Source organism: Pteropus medius, unplaced genomic scaffold (assembly GCF_902729225.1).
Source record: "Pteropus medius unplaced genomic scaffold, Ma_sr-lr_union100, whole genome shotgun sequence".
NCBI classification, from domain to species: domain Eukaryota; kingdom Metazoa; phylum Chordata; class Mammalia; order Chiroptera; family Pteropodidae; genus Pteropus; species Pteropus medius.
Window position 1 is genome coordinate 28,730,108 of NW_024355205.1, and position 26,174 is coordinate 28,756,281.

Genomic DNA, 26,174 nt, shown 5'->3' on the forward strand with positions numbered 1-26,174 from the left:
GTAATAATTGGCTGTATTTTCGATAAAATTGAGACTAACCACTTTTTATAAGACTGTATGAAGATATAGGGATGTGAAATTCTGCAACTATTTGGATGTACTTCTATTTCTATCGATTTTCATATATTATACATATCTATAGATGTTTAAAACTATTCATATATGGACAGGGACATAAACATTTTTTCAGAAATAATTCTATACTCAGAAATTATTCATTAAAGTAAACAAATGTTGTTCTTCCAGTAATTATAACCCAGCAGTAATTATGAGCTAGGATTCTACCAGGCTTTATTTCACAAAGAATTTCTATCACATGTACTTTTATTTTTTTCCAGAGGTAAGTATTCCTTCAAATTTCACTTTATCAGTGCTTGTGAGGGAACACAAACCATGATAAAGAGAGGCTGAATGTAGAAATTCAAAGGTACAAGGGATTACTTATATCTTGGCATTCATTTCTCTCTGGAGCCATTTTAGAAGCTGAGATTTTTCTCAGTTGTGCTAATAATGAATAGAAACAGCCTCCCTCAACTGCTGGACACTTGCAACAGACCGATAGGTGTCCCAGTGAATGGCAATAACTGAATTTCCAACTGTCTCCCGATCTAAAAACTGTGGTGTTATTACTCTCCCCTCCTCCTTACATCTCTCAGTGTTATCAAGCCCTGCTGTTTCCTTTTTAGTAAATGTCTTTATGACCTTCCTTACTCATTACGTCTCTGTCATCACCTTAACTTCAGGATTTATTACTACATGCCTTCAATAAGTACCAGGCTTGTTACTTTTTCCCTCTTGACAATTTACTTGATCTCTGTCTCTCTCTCCCCTCTCTTTCCCCTCCTTTTCCTCTACCCTGCTCCTTCTCGCTCTCTCTCTCTCTCTCTCTCTCTCTCTCTCTCTCTCACACACACACACACAGACACACACATAGTGAAATAAATGACTTATTCTTTAAAAAAATACTGCCTTCATTAATTTACAGCTAAGCAAACAGTTGTATCAAAAGAAAATGTTTTTGTCCAGGTTTCATCATCTTTAGCTTACTCTCCAATGCGATTTACCATGCATCATGCTCTCTATACTCCTCACAGCCTTCTAAGATCACCTTTGTGGTTTGGCCCAGGCTATTCACACAGCCTGAAATTCAATTTCAACCCTCCATGTCTATATCAACCATAGAAATAGAGACTCTAAAGAATCCTTGTTTCTCTGTCCATCATCTGAGACTTATTTCAAGCCCTGGATCTTCCAAGAAATGGCTCTTGACCAATCTAGCCAACACAAAGTATATTGTGACTTTTCTCTCAGTTATAACTTGGAATTTAATCTGTAATTTTTCCTTAGTGTTTCTATATGACTTGCAGTAAGTTAAATGTTCTTTGACGGGGGCTATATCATTCATAGTGTTCATAGTCCTATAGATAGAAAGATTACTTATTAATTGATTAACTATCAAAAACTTCAGACAAACAATACAATTTCATTGTGAAATGCTACAGTTTTATTTAGAACCTAAGGCTGGATAAGATGTAAATGTTTATCATCTATGCTGGATGAATGGTAACTACCCCTTAACAGACAATGTTGCAGTCTATTAAGACAGGTTAATTCAGGAATCTGTGACCCCTGTTTGAAAGGAAACTACAAGTCCATCCTCTAGCTTTGTGCTCCCTGATTTTCTAGTTGAGATTTGGCTCATGACTCCAACTTATTTATTTATTTTTAAGAATGAGTTTATGAAAAGCATAAAGGACATTTTGACAAGTCAGAAAATGCCATAGTTATGGTTCCTGTGGAGCTAATGTATTCATCTTTCACAAGCTAAATGTTAAGGCATAGATCTAAGTGCCAAAATAATCAGCAATTATATGCACCTCATAAGCAAATGAACATCTCACAACTACAGTCTTTCCATTTCCTGGCCCCTGTACTCAGAGCAGAATTCAGAAAAGTGTGAACAAACTATAGGAGAATGCTCTGTGTTGAGCTGACAGCTTTTTCTGAGACTAGGCTGCTCCATAAGCCCAGAAGGCAATGTTGGATGTAGGCTGGTGAGGGATTCTGGTGGCTCTTCTTTGGAGCAGGCCCTTCAGGAGGAATCTGGTCTCGGTGAGGTATATGTGTACCCAGCAGAGCTGTGGATGGTAGGTTAGCTGCCTTCCCAACTCTACGAAGATGTTTAGCTCTGCCAAAATCCACAATTGTTTCACTGCCTCAGAAAATTGGTAAACTAGGACAAAATCTCTATCATCTTCCTACTAACAAATTCCCAGCTATGATGGCTATAATTTTTTTATATTCAGCATCCTTCTCCACCCTTTGATCTAAGCAGTAGAGTCATAAGAATGTGCACATGATGGAGGTTGGTCCTAGCTACTCATTTCCTGGAATTTTCTCTATCTGGAGTTGGTTAGAAAAAGAGATCCTTTCCCCTTCCATCATGGAATGCAAGGGGAGGGAGAAGAACTGAATACAGCCATGTGCCCGGCATCAGGTGGATAAAACTGATCAGGGAGGACAAAGCTGATTGGGAGATAGAATTTATGATGACATTGGAGCCCACGACCCCCAAAGGCCTGGCAGCTCAGCTCCTCCTTTGAGTGTGGGATCTCCCTCTTTATCTTTAGTACTCCCCAACACATTCATTTTTCCCCAACCTGCATTCCACTCATAATTAAAGAAAACTATCTAAAACATCAGCCAAGGCCAGCGAGAAATATTTTAAACTAATTTTTCTTGGAGAAAAGGAGATTTTAAAGCTTTTCCACTATCTTTTCCCATCAGCATGTCTAGTTTCCATACATCATTTGAAAATGCTTGTTCCAAAGTGTGTCATGAGAAAAATGGGCTTAAAGGAGACATTTTTAATTCGTCGACAGAGCATGGATTATTTCAACTCTGGTTTAAAAAAAAAGAACACAAAACTTCCCTCAGCAATATTATTTGAATGAAGTGAATATAAAATCTGAATCTAAAGTTACCAAATGATAATATCAAGATATTGAGGTTAATGTATTGAACATTATATGATAGTAAGGCAAATTAATTTTAAATTACTTTTAGTTTTATTGTGAGCCTTTCTCTAAAGGAAGAAAGGAGACATTCTACATTATAAATTGCTACTAATAAGTTCTAAGAATATGAACTGCCAATGATTTGGGAACTTTCCTATGCTATCGCCCTAGCATGCAAATCCCATTTTGTGTGTATCTGAGGGCCATCAAAAATGATAATAGCTAAGAATTGCATGTTATTTACTACATACCAGGTACTATTCTAAATTTTCCACTTACATAATTTCATTTCATTTTCATAAGAGTCTTTTGAACTACTATCATCCCCCTTTTACAGATTAGAAAGCTGAGGTACTGGGGAAAGGGAGTTTAACTTAGCCAAGGGGAAGAGGCAGTGTTTCCATTCAGGGATTCCGGCTCCAGAGCTTGTGCATCTAACCACCGTGCGATCTAACCTCTCAAAGTCAGGTTCTTAGGTCATGGCGTAGACACCCTTGTTGGCTTACCCAGACTCTACATTATCTCCCCTCTCCCTTTTTTTTGTGTTCACCATTTCCTAGATTTTTGTGAGAATATGTATTTCAGTCCATGTATTTCATGGGAAGCTCAGCCTACTCCAGGCTACAAGAGTGAAACCTGGATGGTGAAAGCCAGTTAGTACATACCATTTTCCCCAACCCCAGCCATTAGTTTCAGAATAGTTGTGGGACCTGAATAGTTGTGGGACTCTAGGGGCAAATCCCAGCCTTGTCATCAGATTGCTAGAGCAGAGTATCACTCTCCCAATCACACACAGTGTGGTAGGTAGCTATGAAACCTGGAACTACTGCAGCCACTTTAGCACCATGAGGGAACTGGACTAGCATAAAGCTGACAGTGTGGAAGGCAGAACAGAGTGATAAAAGCCATTAGGTCCTTCAGGACATCATTGAGCCACTGATCAAACTGACCCTGAAGTCTGACTTCCCGTGAATCTTCAGTATTGTGAGCCAATAACTCTCCTGTAGGTGTTAAAGTGGGTTTGAGCAGACCAAATGCAATCTAATTCACATGTCTTTTACATTTTGAGGACTAAGAAGAAATAAGTAGTGTTCTTCTAGTGTGAGTGGAGTGAAAATTAGGTATTTAGAAAGCCACATGGATTCAAGTCAATGTACAGTCAGTAACATACATTTTTGCTTTTTAAAGTTTGTTAATGTAGTTTAGAGATGGCAAATACATAGGATATTTTGACACCCATTGCTGACATCGCTCATCAGCTATGACCGCGCTTCTGCTGAGACAGCGTTCCTTCTTGTCATTCTGCTTGAGGTAACCACATTTAAGAGATCAGAGTTTGCAGACAAAATGTGTGATCACTGATATAGGTAACCACTGAATTCTACTATGGTGTATGCTCGGCGATGTTGTAGAAGCTCTTCATTGTAAATCAGCGTTTCTCCCTAGGAACACTGTAGGGATGCTGTTATATTTGGGAGTTGCACTGTCATCTGAGGAAGCAAAGAGGTTTTAAATTACAGAATAACAGAAACTGTGATGTAAAAACACAACCAACTATAAACCTTTATAATAATTTAAAATAAATAATAAATTTGCCCTCTAAGGCAGCGGTTCTCATATTTGGCACTAGAACTGGTGCTCCTATGAGAATCTAACGCCTGACGATCCGAGGTGGAGCTGAGGCGGTGATGCTAGCGCTGGGGAGCGGCTGCAAATACAGACAAAGCTTCACTCTCTTGCCTGCCCTTCACCTTCTGCTGTGCAGCCTGGTTCCTAACATAAAAATTTTCTAGCAGGCCATGGTGGGGGGTTGTGGACCCATGCTCTAAAGCATGAGAGAAAACCTAAATTTAGTTTATACGTTTATATTATAAGGCATCCCAATATACTATGAATGATACTTATAGCTTATAAAATTATATTCCATTTTGTCATAAATTTTACAAAAGTGATTCTACAAGATGATATAAATATTAATCGAATTTTTAATTGACATTAATATTTTAATTTAGATCAGCCTTTTTTGGCGTAATTGGATGGCCTAGTTCATTCAAAAACCAACTCATCAGTCAGCCAGTAACACGCCAACTATCTAACTTGGGAGCTTTTTTCTCAATCAAAAGACGCTGTAGAAAGTGGAATCATTTCTCTGATATTATAGCAATACTCAGATTAGGTGATTTATGTTAATGTTTGTGGCATTTTTTTCCCATTAAAAGTAATGTTAAAACCATTTAATCAGATCCTTTACTGTCCCATCAATTATAAATGCAGCTATATCATATCATTTTAATATAAATCCTATGAAGTATCATCTGTGTTGATAAATCGCTATTTAGGGGTGTTTTTAACTATTAATTTAGAGAGCCATTTCACAGTCCTTCATTAAGTCATTAAAGGAGTCTGGCATTAATTCATACATGAGTGCCTACCTTGGGCTTGACACTATTTTAGGCATTGAGGACATGTGACAATGAAAAAACACACAGGCTCCCTGCCCCTGTGAGTTTTACCCTGATATTTGTTCAGTGGAACAAGAGTTAACAACAACAAACATTCATAATTATGTCTACTCACAGTCTAAATGTTTTTAAAAATTTAAAGAAATGCCTTTGCTGTTACTGTTGGACATGACCAATGGAAACGAATGTATTTGAATATCTCAAACCACGGTGTAAGCAGTTCCGCCCTTTCTCACTGTCCCCTCATTCCCTTTTCTACGCTACTCGATGAAGATACACAGCCCAGTCCTCACAGCCTTCCTGCCCTTGGGGACATTTCAGCAGGGTTTGGACACAGAGGAACAGCGTGAACACAGTTGACGTGGTGTCTTACGCCTTTCTCAATAGTTCTTCAAGAAATTGAAGCTTCTTTTAAGAGCTCTTGCTTATGGCCTGGTAATTAACTGTATTTATGGAGTATCCCGATAGCCTACCAACAGAGTGTCACTTCCCTGTGATAGCTGTGGGGTGTGAGAAAGAGATATGTAACTGTGCACACAATTTTCTAGGGGCAGCACAACTCTGATCTGATTCGCACGTCCTTCTCAGTAGTTTCGGCCATGATGGAACTGGGACAGCAAGAGAGGCTGATCGACCCCAGGGGAAGCCTGAAGCTAAAATTCCAGTCTTCCTCTTGCAGATGTTTCTGTAGCATCAAGTTGCTAGTATCTCTGTCTTGTTTAGGTAGTAACAGTTCCTTGCTTGACTGGCTAGCCAAGTAACCTGCATAGTTGATCTCGGTGGTGTTCTTATTCTAAGGGAGGGGACCTGTTCTTTGGTGACATTTTTTTTAGTCTCAGTTTTATTTGGACTAAATAAAGTTCAAAATTTGAGCACTCTGTGAGGAAAAGAGCCAGAAATTCCCTTCTGCTTTTCTGAACTTCTTTTTCCCTCTCTTTCTTTCTGAATTAATGAATTAAGTAAATGCATTAATGAATTAGCTATTCTCACCTTTCTGCTCGTGAAATTTAGTTTCATACACAGCGTTGCGTGTACTCAAAAGGTTGATACTATACTTTTATTTAAGGAAATGAGAAAAGCATAATATATGTAAAAGTGGAAATATATTCATTATTAAGAGGGTTGTATGACAGACCCTGGCTGGCTGTTCACCAGCTTCATTTCCTTTTCTCGCATAGCATCTAGCTATGCTATATTTCCTTCCTTCCTTTCAAGTTAGGTATGGCCATATGGTTGAGTTCTAAAAAAAATGCAATACACCACTTCCATCCGGGTTATTAAAATTTTCCACTCTTGATCCGCCAGCTTGATGCAGACAAGCATGGCAACTTACGGAGATGCACAATGAAAGGGACCTGAGTCCTGAAGTCACCATTTGGAAGAGAGATAGATGTAAATTAGGATCACCTGCTTTTAACTTCTCGGCGATAGAAAACACAACACTGTATTTGGCCATTAAACATTTTGAGATTTGTTATAACAGCTAGCATAACCATAATGAATATAGTTAGTTCCGATAATTATGATCAAAATCTAAAGAATCAAAGTTGAGGCAACAGAGATCCACTTTCAAGTGAAGATGTTTCCTTTTAAAATGATCTTTTCAAAAACAGGTTTTGAAATCTGTAATTACAATAAAACATAGCAATAAAGCAGAGAATTCAAGAACCAATTTGTTGGTACATATTTGTACACAACAAAACAAGTAGCTCATTATAACAATAGAAGTTCTTCAGATGTATCCTAGGACTATATCCATCTAATATTTTCCTCTCATGGATTTGGAATAGATGAGGGCACTAACGGTCATTTTTAGTAATTTCTTGAGATGATTCTGGAGCATTAGCACAGCAGTGAGTGTCCAGTTTTAATTATGATTTCTGATGGCCTTGTTTGTGGAAATGGCTTTCCTTTGTTTGAAGGCTCAGCCAGTTTTCATTTTCAAGCGCTGGGCACACCTGAGGCCTCCTTGGTGAGGTGGAGGGTGACTTTCTAAAGGGAATATTTTAAAGTTCTAGGATTAGGAAAATAAAGGGTCACTGAGCACTCAATCGGTATCCCCACTGAACTTGATGTTGTCCTACTGGGAATGATGGATGAAAAAGTGAAAGCAGAAGGACTCCAATTCACATTTTTAACAGAAATTTCCAGAATAGAGGAAGAAAGTTTTGTTTTCAAGTCAGAGCTGAATTGATAAGATTTTTGAGGTGCTGAAGAAAGCCAGAAATGAATTATTGCCACTCTCTGACCCTTGTCGTTTTGGCTCTCATACACAAAAACCAAACCTGTTGGTGAGTTTCAATGATCTGCTCCCACACTGAATAGCTGGAAATGAACCAAATGCTGGCAACAACTGAAAAGTGACTGGGCATGCCTCTGGCTTACAAGCGTAATATACAGTTTTTGAATTCATACTGACTGGCAGCGTCGACAATGGAACTGGCCACTGTGGGCTAGCCTTTGTGGGAGATTATTTTAACACCGATCTGATATGTTATATGTATTTGAATAATTGCCAGGACATTCAAAGAAAGAACCAGTTAACAGAAGATGATTTGTTTTCATATTAGAAGAATAGAAGTCACATAAAGCAAAGCCAATTTCTTTTTGAAGTTCTAGTAGCATTCAATGCCAGGGTTTCTCATTCATTCTTTGGCTCTTTCCAGAAGCACTAATGGGAATTGTGTGCTTGTAATACATGCCACTTATCCATAATTCCTTTTGAAAATGTGTCTCTCTGAGTTGCTGCTTTCAGAATTAGCCAGCCCCTCCAGTGCCCCCTGTCGTTCAAGCGCTGTTTATAATTTTCCTCACCACCACCTCCCCGCCACCCCCATTCTCCTGCCCCCTGCGATGTGTTGGGTGAGTTAGAACAAAAATGTGGGAAAGCAATAAACTTGAAACACACAATTCCAAAACTCCTTCAATTTCAAGGAGCCTTACGTGCCCTTTTGAGCTCAATGATTGGCTAAAAACTGCATTCTTAGCTGTGTTCTCATTTAAATAATTAGCTTTTTTCCCTCCATTTCAGATCATCTTTTTCTCCTCAATCCAAATTTTTCTTATTCTAATTTATCACAGCGTTTTTTTCTCATTATTTCTCTTTCAATGCACTTTTCAGAAGCATAATGGAAAGTTGAAAGAAACATGAGGAAAAGCATTGTAATTTTACCTAATATTTAAAAGCAGGTAAGGTAAGAGAGTGTAATCAGACGTAATTAGCTAAGATAGTTCCCCTTTTTTTTCTTTGAAGTCCGATGATCTTGTTCTGCCAGGCATGTCAGTCTTCAGAAACACAAGCATTTTACTCCTTTTTAAGTCCCGCTTTCCTCTTCAGAGAGAAACACACCGCGTTAGTCATCTCAGGAATTTAACTCAGTATCAGTGTAATAGCCAGAGAGCTTAGAGAGCAAGTGAAAGAGACAGAGAAGGAGCAACAGCTGACTCGAAATTCCGCCATGATGCTTGGTTTCAGTCCCATCAGCTTGAAATGTTTATTAAGCATCCATTGTTGTTCCCACACTTGAAGACACCCCGCACTGCCGGAGTTACAGGCTCAGCCAACAACATAGGTGCTATGGCAGCTGGCTTACTCTGGGAATGGGGGCACAACATGCCCCCAAAGTAATAAAAATTGTTATTAAAAGGGAAGACATCTTTAACCAACCCTTCATTTCCCCCCCGTGAGACTGACAGGCAATTTCAACTGTTTATTTTTACTTAACTCCAATAAATGACTCTATTTTATTCAGCTTCACAATAATTTGGTGGCGCATGCTGCTGCTGGCACCGAGTAGAAATGGAAGTGAAGGGCGTCATTAGAGGCACTCCAGAGCAATCTTGGTGAAATTAGATGCTTTGGAAACTAAATCAAGCCCTTAGTTTCAAGGAGGGGAAGTTGGACGAGGGGAGAATAACGTGAAATTGGTTGAATTACCCCTAGCTTTCAAGGCGTTAGACAAGGTCAGGAAAGTAAAGTTTAAATTATATTTTCACTCATGTGTGCATTCTGTCCGTAATAACTAGTTAATGAACATATTGATATTTATGCCACGTCTGTTTACTTTTAAAAAGCACATTTTCATTAAATTGTGCAATTGTGGGTATACAGTTAGAGTGCTAGTTGGTGAATTGCTTTATTCTCTTTATTTGAACTATAGATTTTCAGTACAAATTTAGCAAATACTAAATGGGGACAAAGAAAAAAAGTCTACTAGATTCTTCTTTCTATTTGGAATTTGTTCAACAAGGTTTCCTAAACCTCGAGCACGTTCCTACCTTTGCTTTTCTTCTTACATCCCCCCTCTTAAAATCTCTTTTCCCATACCCACAGATGGTTCGCTGATTTCCTATATCAGGTCTCTGTTTAAATGTCACCTCCCCAGAAATGCTTTCTCAAACTGTCCCATTTAAAATCAGCCTCAAGTCATTCTTTATGCCTTACCTGATTTATTTTCTACACGTCTGTTATGTGAAACAACAATACATACATAATTGCAATTACTTTTAAATTTTCTACTTCTCCCAACAGAAAATAAGTTGTATGGGACTTTGTTGTCTCTCTTAATCACTGCTGTAATTCCAGCCCCTGGAATAGCACCTGGCACACAGTAGGGTTCTTCATTTATTTGGCAGGTCAGTGAATGAAAAAAGAGAAAGAGAAGTATGGTGCTCGAATGAGAAAGTTAACATGATGCTTGTCAAATTCTCAGCCAGATGCCTTTTTCACCTTCTCATACAGAACACAAATGAATAAAAGTGAAAGCAATAGAATATCCTTGAATCCTTTGTAATTTATTTTTTTTAAAAGGAAACCTTGATCTCAAACTTAATTTTAAGTTTCACTAGTAATGATTTGCTTCCAGTAGTGATAACAGCGTGTTCCAACATCTGTCTTAAGGCTCCATGGTGTGAATGTAATTGTGACTAGATCGGGGTGACAAATTTGTATTCTCTTCCTCTGTGAGCACTTTAATTACCTTTGGGTTCTCACAAATAAAATAACCAACATCTAGCATCCGACACCGGTTCATTCGTAAAGCCACTAGGAAACCACAGGCGAGTGCATATGCTCTGATTCTGAAACACGCCCACCAAGCCAGGTCAGCTGGGAAGAGAGGCCGTCAGTCAGTTTCCTCGTGTCTCACCGAAGCGTCAGTCTGCCCAGATCAGCGTGCTAACATTTCTAAAGGAGAGAGACCTGCAGCAGTATTTTGGTTGATGCTTTTGACTTCTCCTTTAAGCATTTCATTCTTCGTGACTGAGTACATAAACATAATGGATAAGGTTTTTAAATTCTAAGAGAAAAAACTTATGCATAGGGTGATCAGAGATTCTGGGTAGAGGACGTAGATGCCTTATCTGTGCGTTTGTATCAGAAAAGCGAATATAACACCATGGTCACCTGGGAGAGCCCGGTCTGTAATTTCTCCAGATAGCTCTTTCAGAAGCATGCAGGACTTTCTCTTCTCACATGCCTGACACAGGCAGGTAAAAGTTTTCATTACTGAAAGGTATGTTGCCGAGGTTTGGAGACCACCTGCATTGTGGAGTTGCCGACATCACCTACTTGAAGCATGATCAATATGGACCTAAGAATAATTTGAACTGAGATGCTACTAAACGGTCAGAAGCAGAGCCCTTAAAATTAATTCTTACCATAAGCAGGGCATTTTTCACTTTGCTCAAACTAATGTCGGTTCGGTCATATCTTTGCACCATCAAAATGTAAGTTAAATTACTGCCGAAATATGTGGGTCCTCTTAGATGAGCGCAAGAGAAATCTCCGGGAAAATCTAGTCATTATCACCGAAGGTGACAGTACACTTGTGTGTTTTGTTGAGAAACCAGGCTTCACATATATTTTTGTATCAGTATAGAAAATTAAACTTCTAAATCTGGTATCGCTAATTATTATGGGCATTGGGATAAACATGGGCATGTGGCACTAAACCAATATGAAATGTGTCTTAAGCAGCTGTCTAAAAAAAAAATGGAACATTCAATGTAGTCTGTATATTAATATATCCCATATATTGCAAGGTGACAATTCCTTCCTGGAACACAGGCTCATGACTTACATAGAGGTTTTCCTTATATTATTTGATTCGATCTCCTCATACAATACTGTAGTGAGACCAGATTCATGGTCATTCTCGATTCCAGATGACAAAACAGACCCAGGAAAGTGAAGTGGCTTGTCTACCCATCACATAGTGGGCACTGAGGCCACAGATCATACCCCAGGAAGTGATGCTGACATGTTTCCACCTGGTGCTTGTGGTGTACTTTTTTGATACAGAGATCTACTAAGAGAAAAAAAAATTGATTAACATATGTCCCTTTGTCATGGGTAAAACTCCTTAGTCCCATATAATAAAGTGAAAGGGGATGCTCGATACAAATGGGGGGAAAGCTACATTTGATCCCCTGATTAAGGAAAAAGAATTCCCAGGACCACGTTGCATTTACTAGGTGTTACTTTTCTTTTTTGTTCTCCACTCTGGACTGACATACTGATTTCTGGTTTACTCATTTCATTAAATAAGGAGAAGGGTCTGGAAGCATCCTATTTTTCCCATTTGCTTGCAGTAGTTGTGGTCCCTTCGTGACAAAGGAGAAATAGGCAGATGCATTCCTTGTTTTTTCCTTATTTACTCAATATACTTTTTAATGTAACTTAGATGCTCCTTCTGTTCTGATTTTGGGATGCTGAGTGTTGGGAGAGCATGCATATGGATGTAAGATGCCCCACTGGGCTCCCAAGAGCCAGGAGTGCACAGAGGCAGCTGCAACGTTTGCAGCCTAATTGGCAGTGTCGTAGATCATGGGATGCCCAAAGTTCACCAGGAAGAGATAAAGATGTCAGAGAGGACCCCTGAAGAGATACATCAAAAGCTTCTCCCTTCTGCCTCTCTCGATAAGGATTCCGACTGTGTATTGCGGGTTGTGGGTTGTTATGGTGACAGGAGGGGAAATAACTTGGGAGGAAAAGGGAGAGAATAAATTGGAAAGGAATTCATCTTTAAAAATCTTTGCATGCAAGATAGGTTGGAAATATTTACTATAAGTGGGATATATTAGTATATTTGGACTGTAGGATGAGAGTGAGCATTTTGAGGTTAATAAAGCTTTTTTTTTTTTTTTTTATAAGGCAATAGTCTATGAAGCATAAGAGTGTAAACTTTGAAAGAATAACTTGTTTCAAAACTAGCCTCTGCTACTTAACGTCCTGTGCAACATGGGTCTAGTTACTTTGGCTCTCTGGACCTATACAGTGGGGATGATGACAACACCCATTTTATAAGCATGTTTTGAAGGTTAAATGAAATAATGCATGGAAATAATGGCTTATCTATACTAAGTGATCAGTGAATTTTGGCTGTCACAATGATTCCGATTTTCATAGGAGGCAGTATAGTGTATGGGTAACATGGAAGCTCTGGAATCAACTTTCTGGGTTTCAGTTCTCATTCAATCTCTTCCTAGCTGTGTGACTTTGGGCAAATCACTTAACCTCTCCAAGTTTCAACTTTCTCATCCATAAAATCGAGATATTTATAGTGGGTATTTGGAAATGTACTTTTGTTTACTTATTTATTTATTTATTTTGAACTGCATCCTCTTCCTTTAAAAATCTTTTTTTTTTGTTTTTCAATTACCATTGACATTCTATATTATTTTATATTAGCTTCATGTGTACAGCATAGTTAGATATTTATAGAATTTACAAAGTGATTCTCCCCAATCAGTCTAGTACCCACCTGGCACCGTACATAGTTATTACAATATTATTGACTATATTCTCTATGGTGTACTTTACATTTCTGTGACTATTTTGTAACTACCAATTTGTAGTTGTTTTTGTTTTAATAGAAGAAAAACAAATTTAATTGTGTATGTACAGGAATCTTGCATACATGAGACCTTCAGAGGCAGAAAAGTCAAATGAGGTATATATGCCATCTTGAGCCAAAGAGTGGGATAGGGACTCAGAGGGGAGGAGGGTCATTCACAGGATGGTGAGGAGCAGATGTCCAGCAATTAGATGTTTGCCCTGGTGTACCGATAGGCCAGAAAGATTTATTTCTGGTAATGACTCTTATTATGAGCAAGACCCCTAATTTAGATTCAGTCTCGAGGGGGCTCCTTTGTATGTCCTTAGTTGTAGGACATCTGTTCAGCTAGTCTTCAGACAATATTCAATGATGGTTGTTCTGTATTTTAGTTAAAATTTCGAAGGGATTGTGAGAGGAGGCAAGCACAGAGTTTATCTACTCTGCCATCTTCATTGTAAATCCCCAATTTGTACTTCGTAATCCCTTCGCTTTTTTCTCCCAGCCACCCAACCCCCCTCTCATCTGGCAACCATCACTTTATTCTGTTTCTATGAAACTGTCTCTGTTTTGTTTTGTTCATTTATTTTTTTTTATTTATTTTTTTTAGATTCCACATATAAGTGAGATCATATGGTATTCATCTTTTTCTCTCTGACTTATTTCACTTAACAGAATACCCTCTAGCTCCATCCACGTTGTTGCAAAAGATAAGACTTCATTTTGTTTTTATGGCTGAGTAATATTCCATCATATATATGTACCACTTCTTCTTTATCCAGTTATCTAATGATGGACACTTAAATTGCTCCCATAACTTGGCTATTGTAAATCATGCTGCAATGAATATAAGGGTGTGTATATTTTTTCAAATTAGTGTTTTGAATTTCTTCAAATAAATACCCAAAAGTAGAATTCCTTGGTTATAGGTAGTTCTATTTTTAATTTTTTGAGGAACCTCCATATTGTTGTCAATAGTGGCTGCACCAATTTGCAACCCCATCTACAATGCACGAGGTTTTCCTTTATTGCTCATGGATAGGAAAAAATAACATTGTTAAAATGTCCGTACTACCCAAAACAATCTATAGATTCAATGCACTGTCTGTCAAAATATCAATGGCATTTTCCACAGAACTAGAACTGATAATTCTAAAATTTATGTGGAATCCCAAAAGAATACGGAACCCTGAATAGCCACAGCAATCTTGAGAAGAATATTACACTACACGGCTATAGTAATCAAAACACCATGGCACTGGCATAAAAACAGACACATAATTCAATGGAACAGAATAGAGATCCCAGAGAAAAGCACACACCCTTATGGTCAACCCTTATGACAAGGGAGGCAGAAATATATAACGGGGTAAAGACAGTCTATTCAATAAATGATGTTGGGAAAACTGGACAGATATATGCAAAAAAGTGAAACTACACCATTTTCTTACACCATAGCCAAGAATAATCTCAAAATAGATTAAAGACTTCAATGTGAGACCTGAAATCAGAATGTATAAATGAGAAACCCTTTTAAAATAACAGCCTACCACATTATAAGGTCTCAACTGATGTGAGTTGCTATCATATTTAAGAAAGGTGCCAGGATACTGGGGCTGGGGGATGGGATAGTTGTACTAGCCATAACATTGTGGTATGACATGATTCAGGATTCAGCTTGTAGTAAATTATTTCTTCTAGAATAAGAGTTTCCACTGGCTAAAGAAATATAACCACGAATTTCCCCTCTCGAGTATTAAAAACTATTATTTTAAAAAGTACTTATAAAAGAAGGTATTTATAAAAAGAATGTCCTTATCACTCTATTATAGGAAATGTTAAATGACTATGCACACAGTAAAAATACCCAACAACTATCATTGTCTAATATTTCTAGAATAACAATTAGATTGTGAAATTACAGTACAATGTCTCCTAACTCCTAATTACCACCAAAATTGAAAAGAAATTAAAATTTATGACTCTGTGGTTATCATCTAATAATAGTAAATTATTGTGTGTATATTGTATTATTGTTCCCTACTATTCACTGCCTCTAAAGAGGCAGAAAACACTTTCTGTTTTGATGACTTTGGGTTTGGCCATAGGTCTTTTTTGATCAATGGAAGGTAGTTGGAAGTGACAGTGTCCAGGTTCTGAACAGACACATTAAGAAGCATCTTGGGTCCTGCCACTCTCTTCTACTTCTGCCCTCCAGTATGGCAGCAGCAGGCCCTAGAAAATGGATACTCATTCAAAGAAGCCACATGGAACCCAAATGAGCCAAGCAGAACCCAGCAAAATCACAGCAGACCTGCAGCCATCATGAAATGCGCACAATAACTTAAATAGTTGCTCTTGTAGGTTACAGAGATTTAAGAGTTGTTTGTTGTTGCAGCAAAAGCTGAATAACAAACAGAACCCTTTACAGAAGACTTGCTATGTGCCCTATGCTTGAGTAAGCGTTAAACACACTCTCTCATTTTATCCTCTCCCTGTGCCTTTGAGCTAAGCATTATTATTTCTATTTAGCAGATGAGGAACAGAGTAAAAAATGTTGAATAATTTGCTATATAACATATTGGAGACCAATTTGAGATTCAGTTCGGGACCATGTAACTCCAACGACTGTAGTCTTAGGCAACGTGGCGTACTGCATTCTAAGGATAAAAACTATTATGAAAAACCCTATAAAATGTTTAGTTTTAAAGGTAAAACATGTCTAAATTCTAGCAATTCCATACAGTTCAAACTTAATGTGTATGTATAAAAACCGTGGGAAACAATGCACAAAATGTTTCCTGACCAGATCCAAAAGGAAATAGTAAGTATTGAAAAACAATCAAAATTTTCTAGGATCAAAACTTTTATAAATTGGATTTACTTAGATGATTCAGACACAACCCGAACCACATTGAATTGTACTCAAATGATTTAAATTCTCATGGAAAAAAAGAAGGTGGATCTTTAGTCTAATTCTTCTAGGTTTTTAGCACAGTCACCGCTGCTCTTCCTTCATAAATCCTGGCCTTAAGAAGGGCCCCTGGGCCTCTTTGACTTTCTCTCCACTGCCCAGCTTTGAGAGTTTCTCTCTATTTGAGAAATTAATAATTCAACATTAGAAACTCTATAACATGAGTCCCACTACTTCTCAGCCTCCCGACCTGGTCATATCCTCGTTATGGGAAAAGCCATTCCAAAAGGCAAACAGCTTTTCATAATTGTTATTTAATGGATATTGCCCACTCCTGGGATTTTTTCTCAGTATCTATTTGTAATTCAAAGGTCAGCATAACGCCACTGGCATACACAAGGATTCTAAGAGATTTGTTCCTCCTGATTGAAATTCAGACACAGTGGCACAGTAGATGAATCTAGAAGCCTCTTATGTGATGTGGGTCACAGTTACGATGAGTCTGGTCTCATCTTAATTCTGGGTCTTCACCAGTCACTCAGAAATCTGACCTATGAATGTGAAATATGGCCAGGAGCATTTGTTCACTAGCCTGGCATAAGGAGGAAATCACCAAGGGAAAAGGCTTCATTATCCTTCCTCTTAACTGGCCCTAATATCACCTAAATGGGTTTCTCCTTCAGATATTTTAAGCAGGAAAAGGTGGCCCCAGAGAGTAGTTTAGGCCTCATGTATGTACATATTTGCAGGATTTATGTGGCAAGCTGTACTTGAATTAGTAATGACAGTCTCATTTCAAGATATTATATATTGAAATGTTATTCAACAAGAAAGCCATTTTCCAAGCAGGCATGGATGATGATTATTTATTAGATTAAAATGCATCACTTCTTCCCACCTCACCAGACACTATTTCCACTCTGAGCGTGAAGCTCACACATACCACAGTTTATGCGTAAAGACTGGCTGCTTGGAAGCACTTGTGGCTTGAGCTACAGGTTAGAAAAATCCCTTTGAAGGTCACAGTATTTATGCTAGACACTTGTTTACTTCAAAGACAGAGCCAAATTAGAAATCAGAAAAGACAAATTCTAGGGCTGCCAGCATGGAGGGGGTGTGTGTGTGTGTGTGTGTGTGTGTGAGAGAGAGAGAGAGAGAGAGAGAGAGAAAGAGAGAGAGACAGAAGAGAGTTTTTCTTATTTCTGTTTTTATTGCATGATATTTGGAGTTCACTGTTGAGGTTACTTGCAATAAAATTGCATTCAGCTCTGGAACAATGTATAGGTTCTCAGCATGGACCCTAGTGGGTTATGGACCACAAATCCTCTAGATTTAAATGGTGTATATAAAAGTAATGTCTGTAAAGTCAGTATAATCCCTCCTTCCCTAGAGAAAATCTGACAGTAATTTGAGAATAGAGCCTTGAAAGGAGCAGCCAACAGTACTTGAAATGAACGCTAAGAGAAGAATAAAAACTTACAAAGAAAGCAAACAAAATTAAGGGGTTAAGTTTTGCATAAGACCTGACATCAGAGACAAAGACCACCCTCAACTACACCCTCTCACCCCACTGGCCTTTCACACCATCAAACAGTCAACTATGGGTCTTTGTTCAAATAGTAGCTTACACACTCAGGCTAGGATGGGCCTGAAGCGGAGGCCAGGGGTTTATTTCACATTAGAGACACAGGACTTTGAAACATGATGTGACCAAAGAAAGTTGTCTTTTTCTGGAACTTTCTTTAAGGTTACAAACAACCGCAAACTGCCAGAGTAGTCACCACATGATAGATTCTATATGTGGGGCTTTAAACACATCATTCCAGGTGTATAGAGAAGATCGGTAGCTGCAGAGTAATTAATGGCATACACGAACAGAACACTAGAACATAAAATTTATTATTCAGTGCATTCTTCAAAAAGTTGCAATCCAATCAGATATTCACTCCCGTCATTTCACTCTAACGACTTTTATCAAGGCCACCAGTAGCATCTGACCTAGTAAACTCAATGGTTGTTTCTCAGTATTTATCTTTTTTGATCTATCAGAAACATATAATGTACCTTTTTTTTTTTTTGTATTGATAATGAAGAATGAAACAGGAGCATGAGAAATGTCCTGGGAAATTCTAATTAGAACTTTCTTTCTGAGGAAAATAGAAAAGATATGCTGGCAAAAGTAGATAGTGGAATTGGGACAAAAGAAGGCATGACTTGGAAACCATGGGCGTGAGATGCCTTGCGACAGAGTTAGGGCTACAGGAAAATCACTGCAAGACAATGATGGGCATTGTTGTTATATTAGTGTGAACCATTTGTTTGTTGGGAAAATCTAGACTTGGTAGGCTATAGTTCTCCCTTTACTACTAATTAAATTAAAGCTATATATATATACATATATTTTTTTCTGAGTAGGTGAAAATAATAATAAGATTATTCAATGTTTTTTTTTATACATCAAGCACTGATTTAAGGTAATTGCATCCATTAATTGATTTATTTCTAGACAGTTATCCAAATTTTACAGATGACAGACTGAGGCACAGAGAGGCCAACAACCTTACCCGAGGTCACCCAGCCAGTAAGTGAATGTGTCAGGATTTGAATGTTGGGAGAGTGACAGTTATCATCCCACAAGATTTGGAACCACCAACCTGGCCATTAATTTGAGACTCTCTGATAAACATCCTGTGAAGTTGGAACTCATGAAAATGTTAAAATATATGGTTTTTCTTTTTTTTTTTCCTCTGAGGCAGACAGTGTTCTATACTGGAAACAAACCGGGCTCTTTTTTGAGGGTTTCAAATATTCTAACAAAACCCGCATAACAACAACATGAGGTGTATGAATACTGTTATATTCTCTATTTTAGAAATGAAGAAACTGAGGTCTAAGTAATTTGCCCTAGTTCTCATAGCTAGTGGAGAGTTGGATAAAAACCTAGGTATGTCCTATTTTATTATTGCCGTACATGTATATAATTTTTAAAAAAGTTAAAATACATGTATTAGGGCTCTCTTTGTGGGGGTTTTCTTTGTATCAACAGGGTTATATAACTAAAAAAAACCTAAGTCTATTTTAAAAATTCTAGCCTACTGATCTAGAGCAGTGATCAGAAAACTTTTTCTGTAAATGGTCCTATAATAAATATTGTAGGATTTGTGGACCATATGGTCTCTATTCTAACTATTCAACTCTGCTAAAGCAGCCACAGAAAATACATAAACAAATAGGCATGGCTGTGCTTTAATAAAACTTTATTTACAAAACCTGGTGATGGGCTGAATTTGGACCATGGGTGGTGATTGCCTGACTCCTGAATATCCTATTTAATGAGGCGAGCCCATAGCTGTTTCATGACTCTGGTAGAGAATGCTAGTTAATCCCAATATACCCATTCCGATTTTATCTTTTGAAAATAGAATCTGTATTTTTTTTTAGTTGGGCATATGGCTGTCCAGAATAGAAGTCACCCTATCCCCAAGCTGTGACCATGTTACAAGTTCTGGCCAATGGGAAGCGAGCAAATGCAGTATGCACAGTTCCTGGGAAATGTCTGCAAAAGGAGAGAATCTCTTATTTCTTGTGGGCTGGTATTTGCATGGAATATCTGGAGTTCTGGCAGCTATTTTGGACCAGGAAATCACCTCATGAATAAAACTATACATGATGAAGCAGACAAATAGAAGAAACTTAAATTCTTCAAACCTCGGGACACGAAAGTGTCCTCTATCCAGACTTCTTTTGTATGAAAGAGAAATAAGCCTCTATCTTGATTAACTTGCTACTATTTGGGTTTTCAATCCCACTCGGCCTAATCTAATCCTTCCTGATGCAAAGGTCTTATATCTTTCTTAACTATATCAATAAAATGCACTTGTTTCATGATGCTAGAGAAATGTCAATGGAAAGGTGACATGACTTACGAAAAGATAACTGACACTGAAGTTATAAAACCTGGCTCTACCAGTTCCTTTGTGATTCTGAGTAAGCTGCTTTAACATCGCTGCCAGTTTCCTCATTTGTAAGATAGAGTTGGCTATGACTAATTCACAGGCATGCTGTGAGGCTCAAATGAAAGAAAATATATGAAAACTACATGGTAATATTTAGCCAATATGTGTGGAATATATATATATATATATATATATATATATATATATATACACACATATATATATGTATATAAATCTATGCGTGTATAATTTTTATTACCTTGAAAATATATATGTGGAACAACACTCATATAATTGACATTTGTTACCTTAGCATAGTAAGATTAAGGATAGTGTGATATATATCTAAAAATCTGTATCTAGAGCTATCTATCTACATATTTATTGAAACTGAATAAGATAAACTGCAAAATTATATATATATATATATATATATATTTTTTTTTTTTTTTTTGATTCACAAGTGGAGGAAATAAAGTAGAAGGAGAAACATGTTAGGGAATTTGACCAAGGTTTATTCTTCCAAGCAAGGCTGACCTGAATATATGCCGGCCACACTAAATGACTCAGCATTTCCTGAATGTGCCTGGTATCTTTCATCTCTCTGTACATTGACCTGTGCCATTCTCTTCCTAACATTTTCTCATCTTTAAATTCAAATGTCTTTTTTTTTTTTTTTCATAAAGCCTTTTCCAGCTCTCCCAAGTAATTTTGTAATTATGGCATTTTACATCCACAGTTAACGTCCGTGGATGCAGAGGGCCGACTGTAGTTACAGGTGAATTTTTAGCTGCAGAGGGTTGGTGCCCCTGACTCCCACTTGTTCAAGGATCAATAGTATTTATATGCTTTTATTTCAAAGTAGAATGGGGACTTTAAGACATTGTCTACTGATAATTCATTCATCGAAAACACTTTTTGAGTGTCTCCTATACATTATGCACTGTTTATATTCAGGGGTTGCTATCATGTGCAAATAGACAAATGCCCTTTCCTCATGAAGTTTACATTCACTGGGGGAGACAAAAAACCCAAAAAGTTAAATATATAAAATGCCAGATGGTAATAAGCATGGTTAGGGCATGAGAAGTGAGCAAGGGGGTATTTTTCAAAATAGTCCGGAAAGGCTTCTCTGGTTAGATGTCACTTTGTCACTTGCACAGAGAACTCAATAAGGAAAGGCGTGAGTTTTATGAATGAGCAAAGACCCTGAGGCAGGAGCTTGCCGATCATACTAAAAACACTGCAAGGAAGCCAGTGGGGGTGTAGCAAAGACAATGTGGAGAGAAGTAATTGTACATCAATTCAGAAGGAGAGGGGGAAGATTACTCATAGTTCGTGAACTTTATTTTTATTTTAATGGGAAGATTAAGGAGGGTTGTAAGAAGGCAGATGATAACCAATTTACTTCGCAGAATTCCACTGACTTCTCTGCAGAGACTAGATCGAATGGAGGCAAGTTCAGAAGCATACGGGGAGGAGGCCGAGGCTGTAGTTGCCCAGGTGAGGGTGAGGTAGCTTCGGTGGTGATGTGGAGATGGTAAGAAGTGTTTTGATTCTAGATATATTTTGAAGTTAACCGGAAAATAATAACTCCAATAACAGAGCAAACCTATTTGTGAGAAGAATGACTTACTGGAATAAATATTAAAAATTAGAGCTAGAGAGTTTTATGTAAGTGATTATTAAGAAATAATTCAGTTTCGATTCTTAATGGAGAGTCGTCAAATAAGTAAAAAACAGTGTTTTTTACTTCTTGGATCCTTGTTAAAAAGTTACGAATTTGAGTGGAAACTTCGGTTTGTAGTTGCAAGAGCAAAGGCTTTAAAAAATGCAAGGAAGAAAGACTTTATGTTGTATTTCTAGGTTTTTAAATTATAGCGAATTATGGTATTGAGAGTATCTCTGATTAAGAATTCAGTGATGTCGAGAAAGCAAATTCACACAACTAAAAACCTAAGCTTAAACTAACAAGAAACAATCAAACTTTTTAATAAAATCCCTGATATCTGTGGTTTTAGAGAGAAAAATATTCTGGACATCTGCATATTTTTTTTAGATAGTATATCTTTGGCTATCGTATGGATATGGTAATATTGTGCAAAATAATAATGAATGATGTTTTACTGGCTCTCTGGTTTAAAAGGATAATGCAGCTTGATTTAACCGTGATAGACTATTTTGCTAAAGGGACTTTTATTTTTATTTATTTATTTATTGTTTTAGGCAAGGCAACCCTTGGTTGACCTCACAGATTGCAAAGACCTTGTCAGTTTACAATCCCTCATTTTATTTATTTATTTATTTATTTATTTATTTATTTATTTATTTATTTATTTATTTTTACACCTACAGCACCTGGTTTTCCTAGGACATCTTCCATCCAAGTACTAACCAGGCCCGACCCTGCTTAGCTTCCTAGATCAGACGGGATCGGGTTTGTTCAGGGTGGCATGGCCGTAGACTAGAGGGACTTTTAAATTACAGTGAATCATTTTTGAAAGTCACATATAAGAAAAATAGAAAGCCATAAGGATGACCAAAATCTTACATTATTCTTAGAGAAAAGGAATGTTGGCCTAAAGGAAAAACTTCAAGAAATTACATCCAATAGCAACTTTACATAAATTTTAAGTGTGAAATGCACATGCAGTCATATCCTGGGTCACAGTTATTTACATGTAAAACCAGAAGTGTTCTGAAACATCTTATTTGAATGCTATTTTAGGGAATGATTCCCTCCTTCTTCACTCAAATCTGCATAATCTCATTTAATGAATTTCCACATCTTCAGAATAATTATAACAAGTAACTTGCAGCCTTTTCTCTGCCTTCACAGTCATCCCACAGGAAGGTAGAGGCATCAGATAATAAGACTTGAGAAAAGCATGAAGCACATTGCTTGAATTTCCTTCTCACAGTCTGCACAGTCATCTCTCTTCCTCATATTAAGATATCTGGTTGAACATCTGTATACTAGTCACTAAGGTGAAGAGGTTTAAGTAATAAGAATCCCATTTGGCCATTTGTCTAATCCATAACCTCTGCTCAAACACCACTACTATTTATCTTCATCTATTCAATGCATAAGACTATCTCTCAGTTGGCTCAGATCTCAAGGTGAGTGTGATGATTAATTTTATATGTCAACTTAGCTGGACGAACATTATACTGATGTTTCTGTGAGAGTGTTCTTAGATGAGATTAACATTTAAATTTGAGTAAAACAGAGTGTCCTCCCTCATGTGGATGGGTCTCATCTAATCAGTTTCAACTGATCTTAGTAGAATAAAAGACCAACCTCCTCCAAGCAAGAGAGAATTCCATAGCAGAAGTCTTTTATACTTGAACTGAAACTTTGGCTCTCCCCTAGGTCTTGAGCCTGATGGCCTTTGGACTTGAATTGTACCATCAGCCTGCTAATCCACCCTGTAGGTATTGAACTTATAGCTTCTGTAATTGCTGAGCCAATTCCTAAATATACATCTTTATATCTATATCATCTATATCTATATTATCTAGCTATAGCTATCTCCTATTAGTTTTATTTCTCTGAAGAACCTTGGCTGATGGTGTGCTAGGGAGACAAATAATTATCACTCCTTAATCCTAACAGATATTATTTTCAAAGTATCTATAGAAGAATCAATTTCTTGTATTATAAACCTAAGTAATAATTTCTGAAGTCTTCTACGTGGTACCAACAGACTTGAAATTAGAGATATTCTCCTAGGAATTCATGCAAATTATGTAGCCTTTTCCTCAGACCATGCCGTTGTGCTAGTGATTCAGCTGGATCATGGAGCTGAAGAATTACCCCTTTTGATAAACCTTTGGACTTAATCTTCAAGTAAAAATTTGGCCATACTTTAGCATCATATAACAGGTTAAGTATAATCAGAAAAGCCCGATAATATATATTATAATATTACAATATTATAATATTAAGAAGTGAGAATCAAATTGAAGAGATGTACTAAAATTTATCAATTGAAATTCTTACAGTTAGGGCTTGAAATTGTTATTTTAATTCCAAAAATACCACACATTCTAAAACAGATTGTATCTTGGACACAAGCTCTAGGTGAAAATTATTTTTTGCAACTCTAAAGAATATCAGAACCCAACAGCAATAGAGATTAATGAATAATGAGGTTTTATGAACACTAATATATATCATAATATTTTATGATGTCCAAATCATGATGAATCAAAAAGAGTTATAGCGAATTGCAAAAACATGAGAAGTTTTAGGTGACTGAATGTTCATGAAGCTGTTCTTACAGAAAGACTCTCATGAACTTATATTTGATGTAATATTGAGCCACTGAAGCCAAGTGGGTTGGACTCTCAGTTTTCCAAAACTCCTATTACCTTTTAAATAACATGTATCATAAATGCCATAAATGACTCAAGGGATATTTTAGATCACCTTACAAGGATTTATGGATCGACCAGCTGGCTATTCATGCAAAGGGTGCAGGTGGGAAGAAATCTAAAAAGTGCGTGTGGTGAGAGAAGAAAGGGAAGGGAAGAGAAGAAAAGCCTTGTTTCAGTGATCTATTATTGTTCAAATAAACATCCAAAACATGATGTCTTGAAACAAAAAATATTTTATTTGCTCATTAATTCCAATTTGAGCTGGGCTCAGCTCGATGGCTCTTCTGGTCTCGCCAGCAGTTACTTGTGTGCATGTTCGGGTTGCGGGTCCATGGGGACTTGAATCAGCTGGGCCACTTAGATGACTGAGCTTGTCTTTTCTATAATGTAGTCTCAGGATCTGTCTCTCTCTTTCTGCATTGTGTCTCCAGCAAAATAACAAGATTTTTTTACTTGGTGGCTTGGAGTTTTCAATAGAGCAAAAGCAGAAGCTGCCAGGATTTCTTAAAGCTTGGCTCTGTACTTCTTAATTCCTTTCACTTTAAGATTAAGAGGTACAAATTGCCAGTTATAAAAATAGTCACATGGATGTAAAGTACAGCATATGGAATATAGTCAGTAATATTGTAATAACTATGTATGGTGCCAGATGGGCACTAGGCTTAGTGCGGATATCACTTAGTATGGTATATAAATGTCTAATCACTATGTTGTAAACCTAAAACTAATACAATAATGTATGCCAACTGTAACTGAAAATTCAATTAAAAAAAAACTACTCTGGTACTGGCACAATGTCTTTTCTGCCACTTTCTATTGATTAAAGCGAATCTGGCTGCCTGCTCAGATTCATTACATAAGGGTATGACTGTCGGGAGGAGCGTTTCATGAGAGGAAACCAATATAACTGACTGCTGTAAGCTCAAATCAGTTATACCTGAAAACCTTAGTAAGTGATTTGCATATAGGTGAACCTGAGCTTAAAGTGGATTAGATGTCGATAAATTATTATTGAATATTATAAATATATAGATATAGTCCTAGAAATTCTGATGTTAATTGATACTTTATAAAAGCCAGGGATAGTGCAAAGTACTTTATATAATTTCTTTTGTTCTTATATCACCTATTGAGCTAGGTTTTCATTATTAGCCACGTTATATAGATGAAAATAGGCTTAATGATATTGTTAAAAATTTGTCTCAGATCACACTGTTGAGCCAGTATTCAAACCTAACCTGTCTTACTCTAGTGCAAACCCTTTAAACCAGTTTGTATTTCTATCATTTACTCTTAGAAGAAGTCTAGTTTTCAAAATTCCAGGGATCCATCATCATGAAGTTGATTGATTCTCTTTTTTTAGGTCTAAATTGAACTCGTTTCCAATGTGGCTTAATACAAGAAAGCGTAGAAACCTAAATTAAACTCCATAGCTATGTTTAACTTTCACAGAAAGTTATTTTCTAGTAAAAATGAAGGCACAAGTTAGTAAATATCTCACCACATGTCTCAATGACTCACTGATACTCTGATAAGTGATAAGCCTGGCCATTCTAGTTACTAATTTTAAGAAGAACCTATTTCTGGACTGTTATGTGGTGGTATATTCT

At 37.2% G+C, this 26,174-nt stretch overlaps 1 protein-coding gene and 1 pseudogene across 8 annotated transcripts in view; both read right to left on the reverse strand.

Moving 5' to 3' along the window:
- Positions 1 to 26,174, reverse strand: part of GRIK1 (glutamate ionotropic receptor kainate type subunit 1) — a 336,286-nt gene that overhangs the window by 213,834 nt on the left and 96,278 nt on the right. The gene's annotated exons all lie outside the window — the stretch shown is intronic.
- Positions 22,531 to 22,649, reverse strand: LOC120598999 (uncharacterized; annotated as a pseudogene).